The following is a 16,345-nucleotide window of genomic DNA, read 5'->3' on the forward strand; positions in this document are numbered from 1 at the left end:
GGCAGCAGAGACAGAGACAAGTGAGCTTGTCTGTGCCAGTGGAGAGGTCCAGGGCCAAAGTCACTGCCTGCTCCATGTGTGTGCCTTCTCCATACAGAATTCCCCCTCTTTTCTTCAGCAAAGGGGCTGTGGAGCTGCCTTGACAAAACCCTTTGGAGGCTGCATGGCCCATGAGGAAGGGAATGGAGGTTTTTTCCTGTCTTTGGCTGATAACAAATAATGAGACCTCAGCCTTATGGCAGAGCATGGTTAAGTCTGGAGGCCATCAAGTCATCTTCCCCTTCTCTGTGTGGAGAATGCTTCAAATGGGGACAATATTTTCCCTCCAGGAGGTCCCAAGATCTGCTGAACCATCTCTTCTGTTGGCTTAAGGGACAATCTGCATCCATAAGGTGGGGGACACAGGAACCTGAGATATGAGCAGCAGCATCTTGAGAGCTGGGCCTGTGTTTAATGGAGCCTTAAAGAGGCAAATAGAGCAAGGTGTTGGGATTTTTTTACAACTTTTACAACTTCTTCAGGCTGATGAAGGTGCAGGAGTTGTTTCTTGGCTTGGAAGAAGGATGCTGGGCTTTGGGGGAGAACTAAGGGACAGGTTCCTGCACTCAGCCCAACTTGGAGTCCCCCTTATTTCCAAAACACAACAGAAAATTGAACCTGATTCCATATTCCAATCCTTGTTTCTCCTGACACTCCTCAAGAATGAAGCTTGCACAGCAGTGCTGGGCTATCTGGGGCTCTTCACTTGGATTTTCTCTTCTAGCAGGAAACTTCTTATTTTATTTCTTTTCAGAACTAACTTATTAAACAACAGGGCAGGAAATGTAAGAGACAGTAAAATCCCCTCAGCTGTGCAGCACATTTATAGATAAATATGGTGGTAAAATGATGGAAACAAACAAAGCTTTTCACAGACAAAGGCGAGTGAGAGACCTGGTGACACAGCAGTGAAAAATCTATACTTTGTTATAAAAAAGTGAAACCACTGTGTTTACCCTGTGACTTGGAGGATTTGGCACAATTATTCTTAGGAAGGAAGGGGAGCCACGCAGAAATCAGAACAATTCAGATTTTTGCAAAAATATTTGTACCAATTGGGTTATTCAACTCCAGCAAAGGGTTTCTTTGGGGCTGTTGCTTCTGAAATTATCCTGCAAAACTGGAAGGACTGTAAATGCTTGACTTTAATAGCCAGCTACATACAATGCAAATCTAATCAGTGAAGCTTGAAACGTCTGTGGCAGGGGAGAAAAGGCTGAGTTTTATGGCTCTACAGAAGTGCACAGAAGAAGGGACAAAAAAGCTGCTGAATGCAGATGGGTGAAGGCAGCTGCTGGGCTTCCACCTACTAAAAATCACTTTGTGCTCAGAAACATGGGGGGGTTGGTGGATTTTCTGTGCTGCCACTGGCTGATTTTTGCCAGGGTTCATGGTGTGGATTGCAGGACCCCCCCTTTGCTCCCCTGGGGGGCTGGGAAGCCTCCAGACCCCCTGCTCCCACCCCCATGGGCAGGGACCCTGCAGAAACCATCCCAGCAATCTGGGGAAGAACTGGGGTCACAGTGTCTGACTCTTGGTTTTGCCTCCAGCAAAGGCTAAAAATGTTCCACATCACTCAGAGGTGTCAGGTTCTGTAGCCATAGGCTGGGAACAGCCCTCAGAACATCTTGGTTACACATTACCCTGAATATCTAAGCAAATTACTTGCAGCTAATTGAAATAAAGGGAAGGCAGTATCTTGGTTTACCCAGTGGCCTGGATATAGCAAAGCAACCCCTGTGCTTCGGATTTATTATCCCACCTGGCAAATATTTACTTCATCTTTTATTTTTTTTTTTTTTTCTTGCTTGGTACTTCCTTCTCCCATCAATATAGCAGTGTCCATCCCAAGTAAAGTCAACACTCTGCTAGTAGCATTTCAGGACCAGAAGTGCAGAGCCTCTGAATCAGCTCAGATGTTCCCCAGGATCCCCAAACTTCTGGTCAGTGGTTTCCAACCTGCTTCAGTTTGAGAAGTGAAAAACTTTCCTGGGGCAGGGCAGCCTCCCCAAAGGCTTCAGGTTGATGAGTTATTTTCTGTGGACCCTGCAAAAATAGGGGTTTGCAAATCAGAGGTTCAAAAGTGCATAGACCAGAGAGAGATGGGAGAGAGGCTGCCAGTTAGACATGGATTGGTTTGCATATTGAATTTAGAGGGGTTCTAGAGCCTTGGGACAGAGGTGATCTGAAAATTCTTGTAGTAGAAATCACCACGAATGAGGCAGTTGGGGTGAGCACTGGCAGTGGGGACTTCCATCTCTTAGACCTGTGAATATTCACACACACAAATATATATATACTTACTTCTTTTTTAGGTTTTTTAAATTTTATTTTTATTTCTTTATTTATTTGTGAACTCAGCTTGAAGTCAGGGAAGTGTTGTACGGGTCAGGAGATGAGAAATCAGTCCCACCCAGGCACCTGCTGGCTGCCTGCCATTTCTGGGAAAGATTCTGGGATTCTGGCTGCAGCACTGGGATTTCTTGCAGAATAAGAGCCAAGGGATGGGATGGAAACACAGCAGAGCCAGGGGAATGGGGAAATGAAGGGTGGCTCAGGCACAGGAAATCTGGGGAGGAGAGGGGATCAGAAAGGGGATCAGAAGGAATGGGATTGCTGGAGGAAGGAGAGGGGAAACTCCATGTGCTTGGGGGATGAGCCATGGGAAGGTGGAAGGATCCAGGAGGCCTTGAAGGAGGCTGAAAGCAAATGAGGAGGAGATTCTAATGCCAGTTTGTGCTGCCCAGGTATCTGTGCTCCTTACACCCAGGAACCAGGAGGTGATGGATAGTGGGGCAAGATCCTGTCCTTAGAAGGGGAGCTGTAGCTCCAGAGTAATTCCAGAGGGGTTTCTGGGCAAAAACCAGTGAAAGGACGGCTGAGGGGGATGAGAGGGATCTGGGCACTGTTTCCAGGGCTCCTAGACCCCTCTCCCAGCAAAAAGGGTCACTTGACACTTGGCCTTTGTGTCCTGGATGCACACAGAGCACCCTGGGCTACCAGGACCACAAGAACCTGTAGCCACAGGATGGGCCACTGAGTGCTAAGATGCAGGAGCCCTGTAAGGGTCGGCATGAGGAAGGCAGATATAGGACAGTGTTCTGGGGCTAGGGACACAGGGACAGAGGTGCTCTTGATCCCCAAACCCAGAAGAAACAGCACAGAAACCAAGCAGAGAAAGTGGAGGAGGCAGAGCTTGGCATCACCTTTGGGTAAGCAGTGGCTCAGGAGGAGGGAAGCCATGGGGAGAGGAGCTCCTTGACACAGCTATTTTTTGAAGGACATGGTCAGCATCAAGGGAAATGATGCTGGAAATGATCTGGAGACTGAAGCTGTGAGCCAGCAGCCACATTCCTCCTCCCAAGGGATTCTTCAGTCTCCTGTGGTTTGGACACTGGTGGGTTCCTTCCCCCCACAGGACCCTATTCTTCCCCCGGGGAGGGAGAAATGGCAGAACCCGTGGAGAGAAGGAATGCCCTGGGGATGCAGTGGGCTCTGAAATATCTGAGAGCCTGGAGGGCATTACTTGTGCCCTGGGCCCCTTTGAGCTCCTCAGACAAGCCCCTTGCCGTGCTCTGTAGGATGCCCCATCCCACAAAGGCCAGAAACTCACCTTGCAGATTGCCACAAAGGCTCCAACACATCTTCCTGAAGTGGAACCATCTTAAAAGTGGGTGCCAACTCTATAAATTTCTTAATTTATAGAGAAATCCTGGCCTCTTCAGCAGGTGGTCACCCCATCTCTCCAGAGCCTGTGGCAATGCTTGGTGAAGCTGTTGAGAAGTCCATGAAAGTTCTCAAGACTGGATTTTTTTTTTTTTTTTTTTTTTTTGGGTGAGGGGCTGAAGTGAATTCATCCCTGGCAGCCCATGTAAGGGGAGGACTCAAAGTGAAATTTGCTGGAGCATTTGCTGATTTGAGGCATTTTGTCAAAAGGGGAAATTACAGCAGCAAAGCCAGGCTGCCCAGCCCCACAGAGGTCCTGTCCCAGACCTCATCAGTCCTGCCAGAATTCATCAGTGGAGTCATGAGTGACTCAGAGGCCTCCAAGGACTCCCAGCTGTAAATGCTGATATTGATGTATGGCTCATCTTCCCTCCTAGAAGCTCTGTACAAAGTGACAGGCTTCATGCAGCCCAGAAATGTTGCATGACTCAGGAAATACCTTGGGGCACATCTGGCACGGAGGGAAAGCCAAAGGGAAGATGTTTAACCATCTCTCTGGCTTTCTGCCAAGCTGAGATGAACAGTACAGAGTGGCCAGTGTGCCTGGCCCCAGGCCTGCTGAAACCAGCACAAAAATACACAAAAGTTTGTATTATTTTTTTTTTCCTCCCTAAAGTGCTTTTTTTTTTATATATATATATAATTTTTTTTATTTCTTCATTTTTCAGTAAACTGATTCTGTCAGTTGGGGAAATCCCTAGTTTTCAAGAAAACTGGGAAATATTTAGATGATGGCAAGAACCTCAGAGTGAGTGCTAGCAGAGCCTGCAGCACCCACAGCAGAAGAAATTCAGGTGTACCAGGACTCCTTGATTTGGGACCTCAGTTTAGAAAGACATCAGAACACACTTTTGGTGAGCTGCACTTTTAAGGATTCATCCCAATCCCTGCTCAGCAGATTCCCAGGGTGTCCCATCAGCTCTTGGGGACATCTGTCCTAGCACTGGGGGTGCTCAGGAGTGGGTCTGCCCTCCCACCAAAGGGAACCCTGGCCTGATAAACCACAGTTCTTCTCCCTGAGCACACCAGGGCTGCTTATCAGGTATCTATGGAAACATGAAGCAGGGAACCAAGTGCTGTTGCTGAACTGAATCAAGCAAAACCAACATGAGATGTTTAGGAAAGCCAGGAGAGCTTGGGTCCCACGGCACGCACGCAGCTGTTGGGGAGCTGGACCTCCTGGGTTTTTCAGGACCAGCAAGGCAAAAAGTTTCAGTCCTGGCCTGTGGTCATGCTATGGATGTGGGGAATATGAAACCAGAGCCATTGGGGCCGTTCAGGTTTGCAGGGCTGCCATGTCCTGGTTGTGGTGAGGAGGAATCCTCAGGCTCCACGGTTGGCCGTAACTCAGCTCTTACCCGCAGGCAGCAGCTGGCAGGAGGGAATTCCACTTAATCCTCCCAGCCCTTTAAAAAAAATCTCCCTTCATATGAGGCAGGGGAGTCATTAGAAACTCTGCTACCTGTGACTGGCATGAACCTTGTCCTGTTTGGCCAAGCCATTCTCCATCCTTTTTAGTCTGGAATGGTCTGAAGGGGAGGGAATGTCCTGCGTGCTTGGATGGCCCAACCATTCCCTGTCCTGCCATGGCAGAGGGAGGCAGGACAACAACAACAACAACACTTTTTTCTTGGAGGTCCCTTTTGTGCACCTCGGGCCTGACCATGCTGCCAACCAGTGCAGGACCTCTGGAGAGTGGCCAAGGTCTCAGAGCTGGTGGTGACCACGCTCACCCCAGTGCCCAGGAGCGTGCTGGATGGGACACGCCACTAGAGGGGGACACAGCCCCGTGGAACTGGACGTGGCCACCAGCCACCAGCGTGGGCCCGTGGGGCTGACTCAGTGGCCCAGTGGCCAGGTGGTCGGTGCGAGCCAGTGTGTGGCCAGTGTGATGGCTCAGACCTTCTGGACCCGGGTTGGCCATGGTGGTGTCCTGGGCTCATTCCCAGGCACAGGGAGGCAACGAGTGTGGAAGCCTCTGGTTGATGGGGAAGCCAATGGTTGTGGTGTGGGAGGGAGTGGGTTCCTCTCTCCACTCTTCCAGTTTGTCACTGGTATGTGACTGCAGAGCTTGGCTGCCATTTTCCAGGCTCAAAAATCCCAGTAGCCCTGTACTGGATCTGCTCAGGGTGTGGAGTGGGCACGTGGCAGAGTGGGATGTGATCTGTGGGCAAGACCCCAAAATGACTCCAAAGGGAGGAAGAGTTCCAAGAGTTTTTACGGGCTGCTTTTCCCTTTGTTGTGACACCTCCACAAAAAGAGGTCACTAATTGGAGATCAGCAGACTCTGTGTGTGTCTGTGGTGTGACCAGCAGCCTCCTGCTTCTCTTTCCTTACAACCCTTTCCCTGGGAACTCTCACTCCCTGATGGTTCAGCTGGTTTCATCTTGGCTGCACCCTTGTGTAAAGACAGGGAGGTGGGTCAGGGTTTCAGAGGAACCTAAACCAAGCTGGTACACAATTTTGACTAAATTGCAGTGGGGTGAGGGCTTAATTCTTCAGCTGTCTTTGAAAGCTACAAATTTGTGGATCAAATTCCCTAAAATGGTTGGTGGTGGAACAGAGAGGTGTGGGTGGGTCTGAACGCTGCTGCTGATCTTCTGCTCATCTGGAAGTGAGATTATTGTTTCTGTGGCTGAAGGGTCCATCTGAGGGAAGGCAGAGGTGTGATGCCAACCTATGGATGTGTGGTGGAGAGAGGATAAAGTGTTCAGAGAAGGGATGTAGGGTCCCACCATGGCATTTGATGCTCTGGGTGCCTTTCCTGTGCTTGCTCAGCACAGGTGATGTCTGGGGATGGGGTGAGGAGGAGTGTGAGTGTCCCCCTCAGCTGCTTGTGAGCATCACTGGGGCACGTGTAGATTTGGGGAATCACAGAATCCCAGAATCATTTGGGTTGGAAAGGACTTCTGGGATCATCAAGTCCAACCCTTGCTCCACTCCCCCCGTGGTTCCCAGCCCATGGCACTGAGTGCCACATCCAGGCTCTTTGGAAATATCTCCAGGGATGGAGAATCCACCCCTTCCCTGGGCAGCCCATTCCAATGGCTGAGCACCCTCTCCAGAAAGAAATTCTTTCTAATGTCCAACCTAAACCTCCCCTGGCACAACTTGAGACCTCTTGTGCCCTCTTGTCTTGCTGAGAGTTGCCTGGGAGCAGAGCCCAACCCCCCCCTGGCTCCAACCTCCTTTCAGGGAGTTGTAGAGAGTGATGAGGTCTCCCCTGAGCCTCCTCTTCTCCAGCCTCAACACCCCCAGCTCCCTCAGCCCTTCCTCACAGGACTTGTGCTGGATCCCTTCCCAGCCTCCTTGCTCTTCTCTGGACCTGCTCCAGCACCTCAATCTCCTTCCTGAGCTGAGGGGCCCAGAACTGGACACAGGACTCAAGCTGTGGCCTCCCCAGGGCTGAGCACAGGGGCAGAATCCCTTCCCTGGACCTGCTGGCCACGCTGTTCCTGAGCCAGCCCAGGATGCCATTGGCCTTCTTGGCTACCTGGGCACACTGCTGGTTCATGGTCACCTTCCTGGCAGTCCCAAGTCCCTTTCTGCCACTCTGTGCCCCATAGAGCTCCCCATGGGGTTGTTGTGTTGAACCTCATCCCATTGGGATCATCCCAAGTCCCCAGCCTGCCCAGGTCCCTCTGCATTAATTCTGTGGTGCCCCTGCAGGATGGACACGGGTGGGTGGTCTGGGTGGATGTGGGACTGAAGGCAGAGTTTGTGTGGATGTGTTTGGATGGGCTCAAAGTGACTCCATGGCAGGACTCCAGCATGGGGCATGACTCCTCCAGCACATCGCTGAGCTCATCCTCAGCAGACCATGCAAAATAATAAAAAAAAAGTCTGATGAAGCTGCCTCATGCTAAATTGGACAATTCCCTGCAAATGGGAGGTGAGGAAAGGGAGCCTCAGGAACTGCAGGTGCTCCTGTGCAGGAGCTCCATAGGGATGTCTACGTTGCCCAAAATCTCTGCATCAGAAGCTCTCTGGGTTATGCATTTCCCTGGACGAAAGTGAGGCTGGGGCACAAAGCAATAGTCCATGCAATGTGATCAACAGCTCATGAATTTGTCAAAAAAAAAAAAAAAACAACCACGCAAAAGCCCCACGTTTCCCTAAAATGTTTTTTCCATCAACCTCAGAAGTTCTGCTTTTCATCTGAAGGCAAAAATGACTTAAAATCCAAATTAGAGCAAATGGACTTAAACTGATGGCTCGCAAGGGCCAGCAGGTAAGAAGTGAGATTTATATTTTGTTAGCTAATTGAATCCTACAGTAATTTCTCCTAAGCAAATGGTAGGTACTTCATGTACTTGATTTATTGTTAACTGAAACCCTCCAGAGCAGTGAAATTACTTAGCATTTTGTTAGTGTAAATTATTAAGAATTTCTGCAATTGATTCCACAATGAATAGCTCTTTTTATCACTCCAGAGAAACACAGGGATGGGATTTCATGCCATTAATTTTTATGGGAGTTCAATGTCAAAGCTCCTGGGGGAGCTTTGAAAATCACAGCCCTTAATTTTTAATTTTCAGTCCTTATAAACAATGCTATTTATTTGGGTGTGCCTGGGAGCTGAGGGCCAGTCAAACAGCGTTTCTTCACGGGCCCTGCCAAACACTGGATCTTGGAGTTTATTATTTTAATCTGTAGTTACAGGGGAAGAGCTGAGCCATGATTCACAACCCCAGCCTGTGCTGTCCTTCCCCTGGTGCCTCACCCAGCTTGGCTCCGTTTGATGCATTTGGCAAAAGCCCCGTGCCTGGGCCTATGTAAGAGCTCAGGGATGTGATATAGAAGAGCCAAAAGGGTAGTTTGGGAAGGGGAATTTTGCTTCTGTTAGGCTGGGGCATCTGGGCACCTACAGCAACTGCAGGGGCTCCAAGGAACCAGGTTTGGAGGAATCTGGGACCCTTTGGGAGGGTCCAAGCTCACAAAGCATTGGGCTGATCCCCAGCATTTGGGAGCCACTCAGAAACTCACTGGGGAAAGATGTCTCTGGCTGTCCCAGAGAGGGAATAGGAGGCAAGAGAAGTTGGGGGAAGTGTCCTTGCTGCCCTGGGTCCTGTGAAGATTGTGAGAGTTTCATCTTTGTCATCTGCAACCTCCGAGCTGGTGGCCCCTGCCTGAAAAATACCCAAATGGGAACCCTTACTGCTCTCTTCCCCTTCCCCAAGAGAATCCTAGAATGGGCTGGGTTGGAAGGGACATCTGGGATCATCAAGTCCAACCCTTGCTCCACTCCCCCCGTGGTTCCCAGCCCATGGCACTGAGTGCCACATCCAGGCTCTTTGGAAATATCTCCAGGGATGGAGAATCCACCCCTTCCCTGGGCAGCCCATTCCAATGCCTGATCACCCTCTCCAGAAAGAAATTCTTTCTAATGTCCAACCTAAACCTCCCCTGGCACAACTTGAGACCTCTTGTGCCCTCTTGTCTTGCTGAGAGTTGCCTGGGAAAAGAGCCCAACCCCCCCCTGGCTCCAACCTCCTTTCAGGGAGTTGGAGAGAGTGATGAGGTCTCCCCTGAGCCTCCTCTTCTCCAGCCTCAACACCCCCAGCTCCCTCAGCCCTTCCTCACAGGACTTGTGCTGGATCCCTTCACCAGCCCAGTTGCCTCCTTTGGACCCACTCCAGGACCTCAATCTCCTTCCTGAAAAGGCATTAAATCCCAGATTTTGCCTGGGGGTACAGGCATCCACCCAGCAGTGCCTCGAGCAGCTCCCTCTGCAATGACCTTATTGCCTTGACTCACATCTTCCAGGCCCCGTTCTGCTCTCACTCCCTGCCTGCCAGCACCTCCCTCTGCTCCTCTGGGTGGTGGCACCCATGACACAGCCTGGCACCACCTTTGCCCAGCTGCCCTCCATCAGCTGAGGGGCAACTCTGCCCCATGCTGCTGCTTGTAGCCAGCCCAGCAGCCCCCATTCTCTGCAGAAGCTCTGGGCAAACCCAGAGGGGTTTGTGTTCAGCTGAAGATTGGGCAACTGAAAAAGGTTGGGAAGGTCACAAAAAAAAAAAAAAAAAAAAAAAAAAAAAAAAATTATTTAAATTTAAATTTATAAAAACTCGAAAAGATGTCCATCAAGAGCCAAGTCCAGGGGGGTGATTTCTCTCCTCTCCTGTGTCTGCAGCCTCTGGTTCACCACCCCAGGTGCTGTGCAATTTGCAGTGCCCCTGGTTTGGTGGGGGGAAAGGGGTTAATGGGATTAATGGGATTAATGGGGTTAACCATCCCACTCAGAGCCAACCCTGGGTGATGAGGGAGAACTGAGGACTTGCAAACTGGAAACTCCCAGCACCTGAGGCTGGGAAGCAGTGGGATGCAGGGAAGGTCCTTGCTGGCTACTCCTGGCAAGGGCCATGTTGCTCTGGGAATCAGGGTGACAACGAGGAGGACTCTGTGACTTTCTTGGAACCACGGGGAACAGGGGAGAGAGCTTGGGGGTCACTTGCCCCAACAAGGGAGGCTCCTTTGACTTTGATCCTGGTGGTCCATCAGTGAATGGTGAGTCCATTACCTGGCTGTGCAGCACTGAGGGCTCCTGGGCTGGGTTACTGAGGTCCAGGAGGCTTTAAGCCCTGGGCAGCCCTGAGCATCTCTCACCCTTGTGCCCCTCTGAGTAATCTCAGGTGGGGGACTCCTGGGTGACCCCTTGGTGCCAGGTGAGCCCTTGTTTGCACAGTTGCTCAGTGGATAATGTGTATTTATAGCTGTTGTTAAATCACAGTGGTGCAGCTGAGCGACTGGGCTGCTTCCAAGGGCTGCTCAGGCTGGTCTGGCAGGGGATGGAGGCAGGTTACATATTTACACATTAGTTTAAAATGTGGATTCTTTTCCCCCGGGGGCCCGGAATGGCTCATAGGCAGCTGCTTCAGCCATCAGCTCAGCTTGTATTTATTTGTGTTTTTCAAACATTTAGTCAGTATTTACACAATAGACGCAATATTCGTAATATCTGCAATAATTTATATGATACCAAATGGGATTTCTCACGGCCAATGGGCTGCCTGGGGACTTGGCCCCTGCTCCCTTTTAAAAGCTTGAAGAAGTACAAATTAACAAGCTGTAAAATAATGTCTTCATAAAAGGACAGGGGGGAAAAAAGGCCAGATCCTGGGAGGTGCTGAGTGATTGTGACAGCCCTGAGGGCTGTTGGGGATGGAGGGTGCTCAGCACCTGTGCAAACCAGGGCTCAGCTGTCCTGTGAGGAGGAGGAGGAGGATGGGTCCTAAGTGGCTCTCCTGCTGGGGACAAGGCAATCCCTTTGTGCCATGGTGGCAGCTGAAGAAAATCTGTGGCTGGGTGCTGGTGGCAGCAGGGGATCCCATTGCCCATGGCACCAGGGTGGAAAGTTCCTGGCCTCTCCATCTTCCACTTCTGAAGATGCCCATGGTTTGAGAGGCAGCTCAGCTTTAGGGTAAGGAGAGGACTTTGGGGACATTTGCCAGCAGCAGGGAGCAGGAGACAAACCAGACACAACCATCACCTCCACACTGCAGCTCCTTCCACCTGGGCATGGTGCTGCTGTAGGGACCAACAGTGCCCACTGCTCAGGGGCAGATTTCCATCACTAAAATGTCTGGGGAACTCCATAATTCAGGCCACTGTTTTCCCATCTTCTTCCTGAAAAGCAAGAACCAAAAGCACTGCAGGGAGGAGCTGGGGTTCAGGGCTTGCTTCCAATGTATCCTTGAACTTTTGGGTTGCCTATGAGGAAAAGCTAAACCCTAATGTTTTGCCTCAACACCAGACCCCCCCTTTTCATTTCCTGGGGATGTTCAGCTTGGGAAAAGTGGTTTCCCAGCCCAGCACCTGCTTCCCTCTGCTTGGGCACCGAGCATCCTGCCCTGTGCTTCCAGCACCTGGGTGGCACCAGGAGCTGAGGGGCTCTGAGCTTCCCATCTCCTCTTGCTGATGGATCTCTTGGTTCACTGGATCCCCTGCTACCCCCCCTTGCTACCTGCAGATCAGGGGGTGAATACAGGGGGAATAAGGGCACACAGTGCTATCTTGAGCTTCTGCTGCCCCAGAAGCTGCCCCCGGTGCCTTGCGCCCTGCAGCAAGCCACGTGGGACCTAAAAAGTTCTGTTTTTCTGCTGAAATTTTTCTGCATTGGCCCCACCTCTGCCTCAACCAGCTGCAGCCTGGGGACAGCTCTGCCCCAGTGCTTTCTTGTCCCTGCAGTGATCACACCCTGTGGATGATGGGCTGACTGGGAGCTCTGGGGAGGGGCAGAGAAAAAGCCTCTGGCCTCCAGCCTTCCTTTCCCATCACATCCATCCCCTTCCACCCTCTCCCAGTGCCAGGGGACATCACCATCTCCTCTGTGTCACCCTCAGCCACCCACCCGGGACATCACAGCCCACGCCACGGACCTCACCCTGAACTGCTCCCCCTCTTCTCCTCCTCCGACCCTTTTCACCAGGCTTGTGAACCAGGCAGCAGCGGTGGTGGCACGGGGCAGGGTGAGGGTGTCCCCAGGTGCTGGTGTGGAGGTGGTGGCACAGGTTTAGGGTGCAGGGAGGGGTCCTGAAGCACAAGGTAACTGCGGGGCACACGTTCCAGGAGGTGTGTGCTGGATTCCGAGCAGCTCCACGCCGGCTCTGGCTCCTCAGCCCCTTTGCCATATTCAAACCAGATGCAATATCCGCTTGTCAGCAGCGTGGTGTGCACGGGGGGATTTCATTCCCATGTTTTGGACTTCTCCCAAGGCAAACAAATGATGGAAAGGCGCAATTAACCCAATCTCCAATCTAATCCTCTCGGAGTGCCTCTCTGTCCTGGGCTCTGCCTGCTCCACATGCTGGGGACTCGCCCGCAGCTACGTGTTAGGAGACGTGAGACACTTGGCCAAGGAAGCAACTGGCAGGAGCTGGAAGCAGGGGACTGGTGGTGATGGTGGTGCTGGTGTCAGACACTTGGGTGGCAGCAGCCTTGCGTGTGCGTGTGGGGAAGGGATGACACGAGGCTGAGATCGTGAGTGGGAAGGGACAGGGTGACACCAGCAGCATCTCCGAGACCTTGGTGTTGGCTCTGGGACTTGAGAGGAGGGACAGAGAGGTGACAATCAGAGAGAGGGAGGTCTCTGGTGAGCTAAGGCAGGTTACAAGGAGATCACAAGAGGCTCTGGATGGTCTTGTGTGGACTTGCCAGCCCTGTTCACCAGCTGCGTTGCCACAGCCAAAGCAGAGGAGAAACATTTCTTATTTCCACCAAGCACTCAGCTTAGTCCAAGTCTGACTCCATTGGGTTGTCAGATGTCCCAGGGCTGAGCTGTCTCTCTGAAAATTTTGTGGCCTGGTCATACCTCTTCCCTTTTTCATGTTCCTTTTGTTGGGAGCCAGTTAGGTTTTCTACCTCTGCCAGCACCCCTCCAAAAAGGACTTCTGGCAGATCACTGTCTGTGGCCAATGCTTTAAAGCTCTTCAGCTTGGTGTCCTCTCTGCAGGACAAAGAAAAAGCTCCTCCATGGCCCTCCTGACAATGGATGTCTTCTAAATGCACACTCCCTGCCCAGTTTGTTAGCTTTCTATAACTTGTTTAGGATTTTTTCAGACACTGTCTACTGCAAATGGCCCTAAGCTCTGAGTCTGAGTCTCTCTGTCTCCCATGAGTTATCCCAGAAAATGTTCAGGGCCCTCTTGGAGGAGCATCACTGTGGTGAGATGTTGCATGAAGCTGCTTGTGGTGCTGCTCAGGGAGCCACTGGATTTCTCCCAGACCCTCCCAGAGATTCCTCCTCCCAGAGATTTCTCCCCAGACCCTCCTCCCTCCCTCCCAGAGATTCTTTCTTCACCACGGGTGGACTCCAGACCCTGGGGAAATGCTGCCTTTGCTCTGGTCCTAGTGAAGGTGTCTGGCTTTGGGTTTTATATTCTGCTGGCTTGGGCTGGTGAGCTCAGAAATAGCTCAACTCCTGCATCAGTTTCTATCAGAGCTCAGGGGAAGTTCTGTGCGTGGCAGCACAGCTCTGTGTGACATAAAACCTTCAGCCTGGCTCATGGCAGGGACCTTCTCATCCAGCTCTGCTCATGGTAGGAAAACACAGCCTGGAGAAGGAGTGTGTGACACCTGCATTTCTCAGGAGACAGGAGGAATGCCAGGGAGAGGCAGTGTGCTCAGAGCTGGAAATGGACCTCGGCTGCTTCCAACCCCCCATCCATCCTGACTTCATCCTCACCTCCTGCTCAGCTCCTGCAGGACCATGCACACACCCATTGCACCCCCTCTGCCTACCCCACAATGAGAGATTTCCCCCTTTTTGTGCAAAGCACCCTCAGGTGGCTCTGCCCCAGGTGTCCCTCTTCTCCTGCCCCCTTCCCAAAGCCCAGGGTGACTTCTCACCTCTCCCTCTGCCCCTTGCCCTCTCTCCCATCTGCAAGGGGTGGTCCTGAGAGGATTTTCTCTCCTTTCTCAGCTTCTTGCAATTCTGGCAGCTCCAAGGAAGACCTGGACAGTTCTTTCAGCTTTCTGCCACTTCACAAGCAGTTTGGGTTGGATTTCTCTGTCTGGGTCCCTTGATAGCTCATTTCACTACTTCTGTCTGGATGCCTGGTGACCAAACAGGCTCATGGCCCAATGATGGAACCCAGCAAGGCCCTCTGAATGTTCTGTGGCTTTTTTCCTGGGTTAATGATGCTGCTCCAGCACTTTGCCTGAGCTGCCCCACCCAGGGATGCCTCAGGCTGTCACTATCTCCATGTCTGGCCTTTGTCACAAGACCTGGCTATGTTAAAGTTATTTTTTTCTCCCTGGGGGCTCATCAGTCCCTCATAATATCAGATACTTGGGGGTCTAGCTCCAAACCCCTCCAGTACCCTGCCCTTAGAACCTCTCCCTGGATGGAGTCTGGGCAGCAGCAGGCAACAACCTTGCTGGGGCTTCCAGCAGGACTGGGTGATGAGCTATAGACAGGTAGCACCCTCTTTTCTTATTCAGGGCCCTAACAGAGCAACTCTCCAGGGCTCCTCTTGAGTCCTGAACCCCCTGACATGAAGCCTTGATGCAGGAATGAACGTTCAGAAATACAGTGCCCAAACTTTCTGCTCTGCCTGATGCCCACAGTGAGCACCAGTGCCAGGCTGCTTTCCTGGGCTGAATGTGGGTTGTTATCACAGAGTCACTGAGGGCTGGGTGGTTTTTCCAGCCCAGGCTCACTGGTGTGGATCATATCTTTATCCAAACTGAATAAGATGATTCTCTGACTTTCCTTTTGCTGATGTTCTGGACAATAGGAGCTGGAGATGCACTCAAGTGGGGTGTGCAGACTGCAGGCAGACAGGCAAACACTCCAGAGAAGAGGGGGGATGTAAGTCATCCCACGTCTGGGAGTGGAAGGAGAAGCTGGATGTCTTCAGAAAGTGTTTGCTCTGATGTGAAGAGGCTCCAAGAAATGCTGATCTGAGCTCTTTCCATCAAGTCTGGTTAAAAAAAAAAAAAAAAAAGATAAGAGCAAAGCATACACTCTGCCTGCTCTTCAGATGCCACCTGCAAGTGGAATGCTACAAGAAAGTCTTTGCAGGCAGGGATGATGGACACAGCCTTTCTTCATTCCTCTCCTGACTCCAGAGCTGGGTCTTGAAGGAAACAGCAAATCCTGCAAAATGCAAACTGAAAGTTTACCAGGCTTCAGTGTCCTTGGAAGCTTGGCTTCTTGCTGCCCTGCTGAGCATTTCTTGGCCAGTCCTAACTAAAGCTTCTGGGCATGGCCATGGCTGTTGGGTCCCTTCATGAACACTCTTCAGGGGTTGGTGTTGGGGCATCCTCTTGTCTTGGAGCTGGTGGGAAGGTATTGGGTAGAGTTTCCCACTGCTGGACACCACTCTGCAGGTGGAGTGACACTGGAATGTGTGAATAAGGATGGGATGGGTTCCACTGGGGGGGCTTGCAGGTGCTGAAACTCAGAAATCCCCTTCCTCAGCCCATCCAGAGGCCACCTCAGGATACAGACAGGGATGCAGGGATTTAGGGCCACCTCACTTCATGCAGGGCAGGCATGGGCAGACCATCTCCACCCAAACTGCTCCCCAGCCTGGACACTTGCTGCAGTCAGCTGGCCCTGTCCTTGGGGTCAGGAGCTGAAACACCAGCAGATTGCTCCCTGCTCCTCTCCTATCCCCAGCCTGTCCTGCCATGCACCAGGCAGGTTTGGAAGAGGATTTTGGAGCAGCAATCAGTTGAGGAGCAAGGTGAAGAGCTGATGCAGCAGGGTGCTTGCAGTGAAGGCTTCACTTCATCCCCCAGTGGGCAGAGCCAGTGGGGAGCACGTTGGGATCTGTGGATTTTGACAGGACACAGACCAGAGGGCAAGATGTGTGTGTTTGTCCCTTCCAGGGGTTACAGATGTGTGCTGGACATTGTGGGAATGGGATTTTATAACAGTAATTAGTTTATTCCTGAGGTAAGCAGTATAAATAGGAGAAAAATTTGTTTCCTGTTCCAGTGCAAATAACCAAGTAGCAGCCAGTTGGAAAAGGGCCATGGAGTATCAGAAGCCGAACAGGGGACTGTGTCAGCTCTATATCCCCTTCTGGCTTATTTGCATGCTGGTTGGTAGAGGAATGTTTCTCTTTAG

The sequence above is a fragment of the Heliangelus exortis genome, chromosome 23 (assembly GCF_036169615.1).
Source record: "Heliangelus exortis chromosome 23, bHelExo1.hap1, whole genome shotgun sequence".
NCBI lineage: Eukaryota > Metazoa > Chordata > Aves > Apodiformes > Trochilidae > Heliangelus > Heliangelus exortis.